This window comes from Pinus tabuliformis, chromosome 2_1, assembly GCF_031772625.1.
Source record: "Pinus tabuliformis cultivar Carrire ecotype Pingquan chromosome 2_1, CPIR1, whole genome shotgun sequence".
Taxonomy (NCBI): Eukaryota; Viridiplantae; Streptophyta; class Pinopsida; order Pinales; family Pinaceae; genus Pinus; species Pinus tabuliformis.
Window position 1 is genome coordinate 97489756 of NC_142299.1, and position 14635 is coordinate 97504390.

Sequence of the window (14635 nt, forward strand, 5' to 3'; positions counted from 1 at the left end):
ATTTTTTGTTGTTAAGAATTGAACCTTTGTCTTATCCTATAAATCGTGTCTTACTAGTAGACTTTATAGTTTTTTTTATATGTTTTTCTCTTTAATAACAAGTATGGTCCTTGTGCTTGGGTATCATAAGTTTTTGATTAAAAAAAATCTATTTGTATAATTTCATCTAGAATATTTAACCATTAGATAGGTTACTATGTAGTTATATATTACTCTTTCTGCAATATGTACTCTTTTTTATTTTTAATATAAAATATGGTTTTTTTCCCATATATTGATAATTAAATTAAAATTCTTAAAACTCAATTCCAAAATTAACATCATATCAACACAATTAAATTAAAATTGTTAAATTCCAACATGTTTATAAACCTAAGAAATAAATAACCTGATAGATAATAGATACGTCATACTACTTTCATACATTCCAGAAGCGTGCATTAGACTTCCCCAAGAAAATCCTATTTACATTTTGTTTTGGGTATGCTACTTCGAAAATTTTCCAACCAAATCCCTATTTATATCTTACACGCCATTGCTATTAAGGTGATGACATAAGACAACCCATAAGCTTGTTGTACCACGACTCTGTAATTCTCGAGATGCTCTAAATCTCTCTTCCGCATGAAGATAACGATGAATGGGCTATAATTGTGGTATCTCCACCATTGAAGCTTACTCCACAGCTCTCATTCAATGTCTCCTTCGAACAGAGGAAGAATGTCCAGGAACCAAAATCCTTGACGTTATCACCTGAATATAAACCTGCCAACAAAACTGAGAATCCATTAGCCACGGTTTTCATATCAAACAAAACAACCTAGATTCTAGGTACATCCGCCATTTCTCCGAAATTGTGATATTAGGTACAAGTTGTATCTAAAATTCAACCTAATTTACAGGACTAAAACAAATTAAGGTACTTACAGTTGATGTAGAATTATGAATAATGGAGTCCAAATGAAGCAGGATCATTGCTGAGAAGTGGCTTACGCCCTTCCTTGGCATAGAGAACAAGGGTGGCTTTAATCGCATCCTCCACCGTGGCATCTTTGGAGAATAATGCATGCAGGGGACCAATGCTCCGTGCAACTATCACATTTACCAATAGTTTATTAGTGCTTGATGCCACATCCACTTGATTATTTGTCGAAGATCTGTGTTTCGATTGATCCTGATTGAGAAGCTCAGGATGTGTCTTTGGCCTTCTCATTGTCACACTCATATTATTATTCTTCAATTTCGATGATGAAAATGAAAATGATGCCTCCCAAGTCTTTTGGGCTTCAAAAGAGCGCCCAGATTAGGTGGAGGACCTATGGAAACCTTTTTGATGGTGGAGATTGAAATTACAATGTAATGATCCTCGAGCTGTTACAGAGTTTCTCATATGGCCATGTCTTTACACTGATCCATTTCTCGGATTCAACCTGCTTCCTGACATCTTGGCCGCCGTTTTCTCCATGCGATCTTTGATTATAACTTCAGAACACAACATCTAACTCCACCTCAACCTCCTATATCTATAATACGGAGTCTTTATTAATTTATAGCTAATATTTATATCTTATATATTTTAATGTGATATAGAGTGTAGATATATCTCAAAAATTATTGTAATTTTTTTTATTTGAAATTTAATTGAAAATTGTTATAAAATTAAATTCAAATAATATATTTATAAAATATTTTGATTGTGAAATGAGATATGGTTTTGGTCATGTTGTATTACTGAGTCATATTGGCCCATGGTTTTGTAATAAAGCCTATTTACAAGTTAATAATATCTATGACAAAGTAGACATGAATATCCATGGTAAACATATTATTATATCATAAGTTTATTTTAAGTATTCAAGGTTTTATGTGCTTATTAATTAAATTTTAATTTGTTTACAAAATGGTTATTCTAATTTATAAAGTAAAATGGATCTAAATTTATTGTTGCTACTTATATGTTATATATTTTAATGTAATATGTATATTATGATTTCCTTTTATCTAAAATGTTAATAGTAATTTAAATAATAAAACCAAAATTTCAATGTAATTGAATTTTATTTTTATTTTTTTTATATTAATTTTAAACAACTTGTAAATATTTACCAATCCTTTACATATTATAATTTGTACATATTAATATAAACTCTACATAATAAGTTGACATGTAAAAATGTTTACAAACTTTTCTTAGGTTACACCTACACATCACCCCTAGGTGCCTCTTGGTGAGATGATTATTCATAAACTTTTACTTACAATGCTATATAAAACATGGTAATATAAAAGTATGTATTTAACACATTAACAATATTTAGTCTATATAAATATGTTAAATATATTCCTATTGATGTATATTTATTAATGTGATTGTTCTCAATAATCAGTTTCTTTTTGTTTCCAAGAAAAAATCACAAATTTATTCATTTGAACAAAATTACATATAGTAGATGCTAAAAGCATACGCATAATAACAAATCCGGGTGACCAAGATCAAATAAAAACTCATTAGAGAGTTAACCTATTCTATTCTTTCCTACCTTTCTTTATTTCCACTTTTCGCCAACCACTAGAGTTGGTTGTGGATGATACAATGGTTCTTTAAGTCTCATTTATATTTGATGGGATTTCTTTGTCAGAATCCAAGCGTTCTAATGCATGAGTTCGTTTGGTACCAATTTCTTCTTTTTCAGAGGTAATCATCTCAATCGATGTTGTTGTTTAGTAGGAATTGGAACTAATGTTGAGTTGTGTTCTACCTTGTCCTTCTGTGTGGCGTCCTAGGATTCTGAGCATTGGTATTTGTGGTATTATCTATAGTTTCTTATTCTTCTATTTCCGTTGCCTATGTTTCAGAAAACTGCTATCCTTTTGGCTTTTGTGGTTGTCTCTTTTTTCTTTCTTTTTTATTTTTGAAGACAAGGACTTTGAAAATAACCAATTTGAAGACATGTACAACCTCTGAAGGCAGTATTCTCATAGTCAAGGGGTTGGGACCACTGTTTATTGTTGTGATATAGTATGATGCAAGCTTGTAATCCTTTACTAAGGTCTACCTCCACAGAACTTCTGGAAAAGGTGAAGATACCCTTTGTGACGTGATATGCATCTACTTTTAAAAATTTCCCTTACGCACACTGGCATTTTGGAAACCACCATGGTATTTGCATCAAAGCCTAGAAATCATGGTATCATGAATAGACCTGCTTTTCCCAAAAACCATGGTCCCTCGTGTAAAGCATATTCCTTGTCTTTTGCTGTGTTGAACTTGAAAATTAAGAAACATTTAGGGCATAAATGGATGTCACCATTTTTTGTCGATGTGGAAAAAATCCATTGATGTAATGCCTCTGATTTGGGCCAGAACCCATTGAATCTCCAAATCATTGCTTTAGAAAGGAATTCATCATGAAACTCATTTACCTCAGGAAAAATAATTGTCAGAGCTAGTACCTTGGCCATCTTCTCCACAATGTAGGGACCAGGAGTAGTGGGAAGGAGTAGTGGGAGGTTGTTCAGGTTGTTTTTGTGGCTCTGCCTTTCCTTTGACTACATATTTGAATGAAGCTAGGCCTTTTCAGCGAGTTTTATGGAAACCTCCAATGAGTCTCAAGTTAAGGATGATGGTCGAGTCGAGTTCAATACCATAGTCCTGCAACTTGTAGTCCTCGTCCAAGGGTTCCCTGCATAAATCAGATTCTGGAGAGTTGCAGGGATACCAATTTGATCTTAAATCTTTTATTTAATATTTTGTACCTACTCTAAGGGTCTGACATGTAGACTATTTTCCATTTCAGTGATCTGACAAATATTTGGATCAATTTTCCTTTGGGCATTACTAGTGATTGATATTCAAGATCTGTCCCTTTGGTAATCTCGACCTGGCTGCACTATCTGCATGTATTCAATTTGTGTTGATCATGGTCAAATCCATATCCATATCTCGCCTCCCACACCCGCTCGTACACTGAAACCCTAGAGCATCTGTAGAAAAAACTCCAACTATAATCCCGACACCATTAAACAGGAGGAGGTCACGGTTCTGGTGCAAATATTGTAACCAAAGGCCCTCTATTGTAAACCTCACACGCGGATCTGATAAGTGTATTGGGTATATTCCATTGGCAGACTTAGATCTTGTGACTTGTGAATAAGATGCGGATCTGGTCATATTCACTTCGCCGGATATTCTTTTCTCATAAATATCGAGAGATCCAAGGATAAATGCTGAGATTTGTGATTTGTACAGGAGAAACGAAGTCTGTTGAAGACCCTCCACCTTCGTTTGTCTGACCTGCACAGGATGAATACAATTTGGGGCTCTATGTCTTCGAAACCTGCAAATCGGTTAACCCCGATATTTTTTGTCGGATCTATCACCGCCTCTTGTGTTTGTCGAGTAGATTGTGCATCTGCTTTGGATTTGGGAGCCTTAATTTTTCCCTCTACGATAGTGGTAATGCAGGTGTTTGTGACTGGGGCTGTCGCAAAGTTATTATGGTTTCTTCGAACCATATACAATACAAAGAAATGTGGCTCCATCGGATCCATAAAACAACTTTGAGCTCCAATCCCCTCCTCGTATAAATACGATTCAAAGCATGTAGATCGCTAATAACTAGTTATCGAATAGATATTAAGGGTTAATTTATGGAGGAATGATTGTTATCCATCCCATTTAAGTTTAATTAATTACTAGAAGTGACATGTTGATCTCTTTGTGAAATATTAGAAGAGGAAGTTGTGCTTTTGAAAGAAGAATTGGAGCAACTCAAAAACAACATAAATATTCTCAAAGGGGTTGAGTCTCAAGATCATATTCTCAAAAGTCAAATATTCCCTCTCATCAAAATAGGTCTTGGTTGTCAGGATGGATGTGATACATAAAGTTATTTCAAAAAAATAAAGATCATTCTAAGAAGATTGATCAAACATTCATTTCATCCAACAATAACTCATTTGAATATCCTAAGCAACTGAATAACTAACCCAAGCATATTCATTTCAACATTTCTAATGATCCTCATAATGTTGCCAATAATCAATAGGGTACATGTAGGTCACAAAATAGAAGAAACAAGAACAAAATTATGCATCCTTCCATGACAGAAAACCTTCACAAAGGATCCACAAGTAGCAACAGAGCAAGAGTCAGAAATAGATAAGGGGACGAGGCTCTTCTAAGGAACAACTTTAAAATACATGTCACATAAAGACCATCTTATGTCGTCAGGAATCAAAATAAGTTCTTTAGTTATTTTTTTTCATATGCAAAGTTTGGCCTCAAAGCATATGATTACAAAACCTATGATGTTATCAAGTATAGATGATATGGTCAAGTAATCAATCTCAAACAAATGAATTAATAAGAAATGAATCATATTGGTTATTTTTGCTAATGGGAAATCCCAATATTGAATGTCACATATGTAAAAATAAAGGACACGCCACACGTGATGACAGGCTCAACTTGAGATGACATAAGAGAGAATGAATTTCTATTAACCCAAGAAAGAACAATATGGGATGGAGAATGGAATAGAAAGAACCAAGGTTATATTTGACCGCTCAAAGCTAATCCTTTTGTGAAAGCTTACTCAAAATATAATTATTTGAATTAAAACTTGAAGACACAATATTATGTATGAACACTGTAGGAAAGTAGTTATTGCTATGAGGGAAAAAAGATGATCATGGGAGGAATATGTATCTAAGTAAGTCTTTGCGCAAATATGGAAGCATATTGACAACAAGATATTCTCACAATGGGAAGTATGCTCTTAGGCAGATATTTCAATGATCAAGTCCATAGGTGTTGGGCTACTAAATTATCATTATTATTACTATTTATTGACATCTAATTCATCCATTTCCACCATTATTTTTGTTGGCATTATGAATTATGTGTTGTCCTCGATGGAAACTTACCTGATGAGTTGCCCTTGATGACAACCTACTTGATGAGTTTTCCTTGACGACAACCTACTTTATGAGTTGTCCTTTGATGGAATCCTACTTGATGAAGATGTAAACAGGATGTGCCTACATATGTGACAAAGTGAAAGGCATAGCAATTCAGAGGTAGCGGAATGATAAAGTTGAAATTCCAAGAAGTATATGCGAGTTCTATTATGAAAATCCACATACACACGTGAGTATTAAGAAGAAAAGGCACGTACAATTTCTGCACCATGGTATTCTAAATACCAAGGGTACTTACCATGGTATTGCGTTATGGTATTGAGCCCAGTAACAGATGTTTTGATCATGTCTAAGAAAAACATTAGCTGTACTATGGTTTTGAACTGTGGTATTGGATAAGGGCTAAACTATATAAGGGGATGAAGATAAAAGTGACAATGGGCATGCAAGTGATGAATATCTTATGAATAGTTAGATCTGAAGCAAATATGCGTGTAATGGGCTAATGATGTTTTTCTTTATCTAAAACTAAGTATGCACTCGAGATTTTGATGATGGATCAGATCCAATAGATTTGAGATGAAAATCTTGATTATGAGGTGATTTGTTCTATGTTGATAACGTCTTAATGTGTGATTTTTATGTGCATGCCGAGATCTAGGTATGTTTGAAGTTCTGTGTTACAGAAACGGTTGAATTAGAAATTACATATCTCTATGAGGGTTTTATACCCTGCAAGGCACATACACACGTGAGTGTGATTATGGTAAGTTGCGTACATGCATGTTTGTCTCCTGAAAAACACATATACATGCAAATATGCTTTGAGGAAAGCGCGTACAAAAATTGGGTTTTGATGAGAAGGATGTCTGATCAGTTTAATCAGTCGTGTTGTCTTTTTGTTGTCTATCAATGAAGTCTGCTTGATGATCTAGACTTAAACAATGACGTTTTCATTATGAAATAACTGATTGAAGAATGTTGAAGATACTTGTTATTTTTTATTGAAGTTCAGTGAAGGTTCAGTGATTATTTCATAATGATGTAGTGATTCTGTGTATAACACAATGTTTAGTTCAGGAAGATAATGGTTCACTTTTAGGATTTAGTGGTTTAATATCTGTACGTGGGTATGCTTCATGGAAAGAGCATATACATGCAAGTTTTCTACTGTAAGGTAGTGTACATATTTTGACATATGGTTAATTAGGGTTTGTAGTAACCGAATGTGATGTACAGTATGTGTGCTCTGACTGTTCTAGTTGTTTAAGATTGATTGATTTGGGTTTCAATTAATTTGGTTGATTCAGTGATTAGGTTTTAGTAATTGGTTGGTTTGGTTGATTCAAAGATGGGTTGGTTCAGATGATGACTAAGTGCAGTAATAAGTTTCAGTTTTGATGATTGGTTTTGGGCTTAAATGTTGGTAGTGGGTCTAGTTTGAAAATTTGATGAAACGTGGCCTACAAGTTGTGATGTGTTGAAGAAGGTGGATCTAGTATGAAAGTTTATGAAATGTGGTCGCCGGTGGTGTTGAGAGTTGGAGCCTTCAATGAGGCAGTTGAGGCTTCCTTCCAAAGGTAGTTGGTAAACGAGATTAGGGGGTTGGAGCTCCCTTCTAGTAGGAGCTGGAAAACGAGCAAAGTTTGTAGCCTTCTGCAGGTGGGTACCTGCGTACTAGTATGAGTTTATGCCAGTACAAGATTTAGGGGGTTGGAACTCCATTCCAGTAAGAGCTGGAGAATGAGCAAAGGTTGTAGCCTTCTACAGGTGGGTGCCTGCGTACTGGTATGAGTCCGCGCCAATACAAGATTGTAAAATAGTTTCTTTATATTAAAATGAACACAGAGATGACAACAACAGGTGGTTTTTTCCCACATTGGGTTTCCACCTTAGATCCTAGTGTTCATGTGTGTTTCTTATGTTTGATGGTTTATTTTGTTCCTACTGCACATGGTTACTGTCTATTTAATATTGATGCACTGGCTCAAGATAAGCATAAGATGAATTAACTGAAAAGTAAGTTTACTGGATATATGCTAGTTGTCTTAATAACGGTCGCGTACACACACAAGCTCCCTTCAGTAAAGTCCCGTACAGAAATCTAGATATGAATTTAAAATTTTAATAAATTGAAAATATTCATTCACCCCCCCCCCCCCCTCAGTATTTTTCCCAACAATTGGTATCATAGTTGGTCCTTCGGAAGAAGCTTTATGGCTTGAAGGAGATTCATCAAGACAATGGGAAAGAAGAAAAAGAAGAAAGAAACTCAAAGGAATAGAATAGTGAATGGAAGCAGATATTCAGAAGCACTATCAGTTATGGGCTTTTTTTCTAAATGTGTTCCATTTCCTTTTCTATGAAATAATGATAGTGACGAAGAAGATGAGTTTGATCAAGGCTATCAATTTCTTATGGCATTTGAAGATGAGTCTGCTAATAATTTTATCGATTCCCTTGAATAAAAGGATATTTTTATTGAAGAAATATCTCAGCTTAAGATGTTTTTAGAAGAAGCTAAATTAGTAGAAGAAACTTTGAAGAAAAAATCATAGAAAAAGAAGAGCATACTGAGAAGTTGGAATGTGAAATAGTCAGTCTAAGGAAAGAAATTGAAAAAGAAAAGAGTCTTAATCTTAGATTTGCTAAAGGATCTAAAACCTTAGATGAAATCATCAAAGTTCAACGCTCACCTCTTATAAAGACAGGTCTTGGATAGTATGAAAAAACATCGAAGACTGTAAATTCTTCTATAGAAACGGGAAGTTATCTCAATGCATTAAAAGGAAGCAGTCAACATCACTCTGTTCTACAACAAAAGAATAAAGGACCAAATACCTCTCAGGTAAACTCCTCTCGATTCAATCAAAAGAACAACACTAGAAGGTACTATGCTCCCAAACGATTCTACTTTAATGGACAACATCTTTCTTGTCACAATTTTGGTCATAAGGTGGCTCAATGTGTTGCTTACAAAACTATCATGGCTAAGGAAGAAAGAAAACAACAGAATGAGAAATACTCTGGTAATGTCTTCTCTCCTCTTCAATATGAAACTAAATTCCCCCTTTGCAATAACATTGAGCATAAGGAATCTGATTGCAAGGGAAAATAATGATCAATATACAGGATAAGCAAATGGAAACAACATCTAAGGTATGGAAGAAGAAAACCATTGAATCTAAGAAATGTGGTCTAGCTTTATATGCAGGGGATCAAGAAAATTTGTGGTACATTTATAGTGGATGCTCAAAACACATGATAGGTGATAAAGATAAGTTTATGTCTTTTAATGAAATAAAGAAAGAAAAGAACGTAACATTTGGAAACAATACACCTGCTACTATCAAAGGAAAAGGAATTGTTATGTTAAAAGAAAAGGTTAAATATGGAAATGTTTTATTTGTTGATGAATTGAAGCATAACTTGCTAAGTGTCATCTAGATGTGTGACCAAGGGAATGAATTTGTTTTCAGATCAAAGAATTGTGTGGTCCGAAATCTCGATACAGGAAAGACCATAATAAAAGGAACAAGAATTCCAAGTAATGTTTATGTCTTAGAAGGCGGTCTAGAACAATGTTACTTAAGGAAAGAAGAAGAAGGTTGGTTATCACACAAAATATTGGGGCATCTAAGCTTCAGTCAATTACAGAAGTCAAGCAAGCTAGGAGTATTTCATGATTTTCCAAACCTCTCGCTAACATAAAATACCATATGCAAATCATGTCAATTCAGTAAGCAAACTTACGTACAATTCAATGCCAAAAAAGGTTTTTCAAGTGGGCCTCTTGAACATATTCATACTGATTTATGTGGGCGAGTAAAGAAAAGGTCACATAGGGGTGAACAATATTTCATCTTATTTATTGATGATTTTATTAGAATGTGACGGATTGGTTTATTAAAGTATAACAATGAATCATTTTTAAAGTATTCGAAGCTTTAGTAGAGAATGAATCAGACTTGAAAATAAAATGTCTCATATCTGACAGGGGAGGAGAATACATATCGAATGATTTTTTCTACTTTTGTGAACAACATCACATCAAGAGGCATTTTTCTACAACTAAGACTGATCAACAAAATGGGATAGTAGAAATAATGAATATAATAATTCAACAAATGGTATGTGTTATGCTTGATGGTTCTGAGACACCTCGTACCTTCTAGGGTGAAGCATCACATACAGTGTTAAATATTCTTAATAAAGCTCATATCTGTGTGAACAGTGATAAAATGCCTTATGAACTTAGGTATGGTAAACCCCCAACTCTTAAGCATTTCATAGCTTTTGGAAGTAAGTGTTGCATAAAGAATAATAATGATACAATCAGAAAGTTTGAAGCTAGAGTTGATGAAGGAATTCTCCTTGGATACTCCTCTAGAAGCAAAGGATATAAATGTTACAATAAAATATTTAAAAAGATTGTTGAATGCATTGATGTTATGATTGATGAAGCATCCACAGGTATCGAAAAGGAAGAACCAATAGATGACGAAGATCCTCTTACATCTAGCCAAAATAATGAGGAGGAAGCAATCAACGAAGCATCAGATGAAGGAAGTGACAATACAGAAGCACCAAAAAGACTCAATCGAGGCATGTTCAGAAAAGTGATCTAGAATCTCAAATTCTAGGTGGTGTTGGGTGTGTGTTATATTCTTTCCACAACTAGCCCCATGCGCGGGGGGGTCACAGGGGGGCGATAGCACCCCCTTGTTTGCTGCGCTAGGCGTAGCAAGGGTGTCATAGGGTGGGCGAAGCCCCCCCTGTCGTGGGGTTTGAAGGGGGTGGTAGCCCCCCTATACAGGGTCCAGGGCAGTGCCCTGGGAAAATTTGTTTGGACCCTATATTAGGTGGGCAAACCTACCTATGGTTTTGTGCATGGTTTTCACACATGGTTTTGGGCATGATGGTTTTCTACCCATGGTATTTTGTAGATTCGGTCAAGGGAACTACGGTTATGTTGTAATCCAAGGTTAATGATTTAGGGTTATGGATGCTTCAGCATGTATATATATATGTGTGTGTGTGTATGTATGTATGTATGTATGTATGTATGTATGTGTGTGTGTGTGTGTGTGTCTTGTAACATTGAAAGGAATATAATGAAAAATCAACTTGGTAGTCTTGGTTTTGGGATCTAGGGGAAAATCTCTATGTATATAGGTTTTATGTTTTATGGTCTCACCATTGTTTCTTTTCTGTTTTTAGAATTCTTATGTAGTTAATTTCTGTACAAGGTTAAAACCTAAAGGTGGTAAGGAATCTGGAATACAAACTAGAAGAATTCTTGTTGGAACTGCCATTCATCTAGCCTTACTATCCACAATTGAACCACAAAATGTAAATCAAGCAAGCAAAAATTAAAGTTAGGTTAAATATATACATGAAGAACTTGACCAGATAGAAAAGAATCACACTTGGGAATTAGTTCCTAGACCTCATGATAAGAATGTTATTGGGAAAAAATGGGTATTCAAAAATAAATTAAATGAGAATGGAGAAGTAATTAGAAATAAAGCAAGACTTGTTTGCAAAGGCTATTCTCAACAAGAAGGAATATACTTTGAAGAAACATTTTCACCTGTAGCTATACTTGAAGCCATAAGGATGTTTCTTTCCTTTTCAAGCTTTCATCATTTCAAAGTCTATCAAATGGATGTTAAATCTACATTTTTAAATGGGAACCTAGAAGAAGAAGTCTATATTGAACAACCTAAAGGGTTTATTCTAGGAAATGATGAAAAACTTGTTTGCAAAATCAAGAAGGCATTATATGGGCTAAAACAAGCCCCTCGTGCATGGTATTATTACCTTGACAAATATCTTCAACAACAAGGCTTCACTAAGGGGTCTACAGATAACAACCTATATATAAAAGTGGATGATGGTAAACTTTTAATTGTTATTATTTATGTGGATGACATCATCTTTGGTAGCAATGAAGAATCCATGAGTCAAAGGTTTGATTTTGTCATGCAACAAGAATTTGAAATGTCTTTACTTGGTGAACTAACATACTTTCTTGGTTTACAAGTACAACAAGCAAAGAATGGCATCTTCCTCTCACAAACAAAGTACCTTAAGAAAATTCTAAAGAAATATGGAATGGAAGATTGCAAACCAATCTACACACCCATGGTGGCACGATGTAGTCTCAGTTCGCATGATGATTCTCCCGTAGTCAACCAACTAGAATACAAATCCATGATTGGAAGTCTACTCTATCTTATAGGAACAAGACCAGATATCATGCATGCAGTTGGGATTGTTGGATGATTTCAGGCCAATCCAAAGGAAACTCATCTTCAGGCAGTCAAAAGAATCTTCAAATATCTACAAGGCACTCAAGACTTTGGTTTATGGTATCCCAAAGATGCAAATCTTACTCTTCATGCTTATACAGATGCAAATTGGGCGGGAAATGTGGAAGTTAGAAAGAGCACTAGTGTAGGAGCATTCTATATGGGGGCTCGCTTGGTATCATGGTTTAGCAAAAAAAAAAGCTCAATTACTTTATCTATTGCAGAATCATAATATGTTACCATTGCTTCATGATGCACACAACTTCTCTAGATGATGCAAAAATTACAGGATATTTAAATCAATTGTTCTACACCCATTTCCATTCTATGTGATAATACAAGTGCAATTAGTATTTCAAAAAATCCGGTTATTCACTCTAAGACCAAGCATATTCCAATTAAATATCAATTTCTAAGAGAACAGGTGCTTGAACAAAAGGTCAAACTGGAATATGTTCCCTCAAAAGAAAAAGTTGTTGATATTTTTACAAAACCCCTTCCATGTGATGCATTTGAATATCTCAAACAAAAATTAGGAATGGTCTCTGCATTATCACTCAGTTGATTCTTCATGTTCAAGGGGAGTAATTCATATGTGACTTGACGATGACTCCCATGGTTGTTTTTTATTTTCATGCTACTGGAAGTGCCTTTGGTGTAGTGTTCGTAAACAAGTACAAACAAAAAAAACTCAAGGGGAGTTGAAGGTGTGGAATTTCAGTATTTCACTTTCTATATGCAGATCTTATGACGAAAATTTGCATTTATACGTGAGCTTTGAACTGAACAATCACATATATATAGGTTGTTGTTCTTGGTGCCTGACAGATGCTCATGGTGCAGATCATATATGGTATATAGTTTCTTATGACTATCATGGTCTTATTGAGTTCTTTATCTTGGTTAAAAATGTCATATTTGTCATTTGATGTAAAGGTCATGTAAAGATATATGATGTAATCATTTTAAAATTCAGTCATGTATAGACTATTTTGGTCAATTCCTTTTGGACATGTGATGTAATTTATAACCCCACTGTGCTTGGGAAGTTGATGTAATAATGATGTCAAATATGTAAACCCACTGCGATTTGGTGATTGATGTAAGTTTGAGTTCTTGGTGATAATACAAGTCATATGAGTCATAGAGTCATGTACTTTATTGAACATCCTTCATAAATTTCAATGTGTGCTCAGGGGTTGCATGGTCAGTATTCAGTGTTCACATCTACAACACTCAAGAGAGAAGCCTTCATTTAGTATTGGTCAACCCTTTTACCTTGATGTCAAAGGGGGAGAGTATCTTGGTGTTTGAAAATCTTGGTGCTTGGCTTGATGTGTTTTACAGGGTGTGGTGACCAAACACGAAAGTGGTTGCCATAAAGTCCAAAGGAGGAGATTGTTGGCATTATGAATTATGTGTTGTCCTTGATGGAAACCTACTTGATGAGTTATCCTTGATGACAACCTACTTGATGAGTTTTCCTTTGATTGGAAACCTACTTGATGAAGATGTAAATAGGATGTGTCTACTGATGTGATAGAGTGTTTTGATAAAGGCATAGCAGTTTGGAGGCAGAGGAATGTGTTATAGACATTTTTGGGCACTGCAACCCCAATCATAAATGTCCATAAACCAAGGGCTCCTAAGTCCCTAAAAGTGTTGTTCCGACCCCTAAAAGAACAAGGTCAGCTGATTACATCATCTCCCAGAAGTTCTCCATGAAAAACTACTCAGAACTGGTCAAAATTGGACCATCTCACCTGCTCCATGGTCAAAGTGCGCTGCATCCCACCTAAATGCACACGGGAGGTGCGATGCATACTGAAAAGCCCTTCTATGGGGTGCGATGGGCGAGAGTGGACAAATGGCAGGGTCAATCTGTGAGGTGGAAGATCATGGAATCTTCCAGAAACTTCTCCTGTGACACTTGCCTCTCTGCATTCGCCCAGGGATGAGTAAGAGATCATCAATCTCCAAGTGGAATCAAGAACTATCAGAGAGAGGACACTAATCAAATCTCAGAAGCTGACTCATCCCCCTTGCAAACATCTATATATGGATCCCTCATCCCAGAGATCCAGAGGCTGGAATTTTGTATCTTGTAAGGAAGTGCTGCTGGTTTCTTGGTGCAACATCATAGTGTTGGGTGATCTAAGATTTTCATGAGGTGAAGAAGGGCTTTATTGCTGAGAGGATGATGCTGGGTTAGAACAATTGGTTGTAATCCTCTTTGCTATTCTTGATATTAATAAAGCTATTCAAGTTTTCCTCCACATTCTTGTATGATTGATGATATATGCAATTGTGTGGTCAATATATATCTAGTCCTATATTGTTTATGATAGTAGTTCTCTGTTCTTGGATAGTGTTATGCTGCTTTGATTGTACAGGTGCTC

General features: G+C 35.2%; 1 pseudogene; it reads right to left on the minus strand.

Annotated features, from left to right (window-relative positions):
• Positions 1 to 607: 607 nt before the first annotated feature.
• On the minus strand, positions 608 to 1465 carry LOC149198957 (uncharacterized protein At4g22758-like; annotated as a pseudogene).
• Positions 1466 to 14635: the final 13170 nt, after the last annotated feature.